Raw genomic sequence first — 1,281 nt, forward strand, 5'->3', positions numbered from 1 at the left:
ACCAGCCTTAAGACAGCAGATTAAAATCACCCACCTTTGACTTGGTTGCATAGCTTTCTGTCCACCAGGCCCACAGAGCTCTCTCTATGTTGGTGTTATAATAGCAATATAATTATTACACTTCTTGTTAACAATTTCTAGAGAAAGTTTCCCCTCCATACTGACATCCAGAGTACTGAAGCACAACATCTTAGTCTTTAAACTAGCATCTTTACAAAAAGAAATAATTGACTTCAGATTTTTCCCTCCCACCCAGGTTTTTATTTCTTGACTGATGCTACCAACTGTGTTAATTGTGAGTTGAAATAAAATGAAATCACTAATGTCAACCTTTTCTCCATCTATGAAGTTGCCTCTTGGTCCAGTGGTGAAGAATTTTGTTTCTTTAAAGTCTAACAACAACAACAACAACAGTGTTGAGTTATAATCCATTGAACATTTTCTTCTTTGATCTTCAGTAAATGCTTCAAGTCTTCTTGCAAGTTTGTGTCATCTGCATAATGCAGGAATTGTATAGAGAACCTTTTTTCCCCTTTTCTCTTTTTTTTTAATTTATTGTTAATTTCAATGAAAATTTACAGAGACTTTGGATTTCCATTCATTCATTGCTGCACTTTTCTCTCCTCCCAACCCTCCCCCCTGTACATTACCCTCTCGGAAAAGTAAAAGAAAAATTCTTTCATTGTTTTACAATCCCTCCCCGCAGGTCCACTCCACTATACAGCCTTCATTCTGGACTCCTGTCATGACAAAAATCCCTAATAATTTTCCCTCTTAAACAGTTTTCTCTATCATCTGTTTCAATGCAATATACATTGTTGAACCCATCGTTCTCAGTCTCCTCTTAACCCTGAGGTCAGTCCTGCTTTACAACAGTGGCACCATGCAGCATTTGTCCTTTTGTGACTGAGATACTTCACTCAGCATATAGAGAACCTTCATTGCATTGTCATATACAATTGGAAAGTAAACGTTCATATAGGAGTAGACCAATCTGCATTAGACTGGTCTTCCATTATTTCTGTTTCCTCAGAAATCGAACATGTTATTTTATTTGACACAGGAGATGATTTTGCAATGAGTAAGGACATACTAATTGATACTGCCTATGGACAATCTCCTCCTGTGTGAGTAACTATCTTTGAAAACCCACCAGAGGGTATGCTATAGGTTGGTTCAAACTCTACGATCCACAACCACCACCACATGATCCTATGTATTATAACATCTGCAACATACAGGACTGTAAAAAACAATTTCCACAAAGCCACTAGTGGAAAA

Source organism: Elephantulus edwardii, unplaced genomic scaffold (assembly GCF_000299155.1).
Source record: "Elephantulus edwardii isolate Elephantulus edwardi_28Jun2011 unplaced genomic scaffold, EleEdw1.0 scaffold00014, whole genome shotgun sequence".
NCBI lineage: Eukaryota > Metazoa > Chordata > Mammalia > Macroscelidea > Macroscelididae > Elephantulus > Elephantulus edwardii.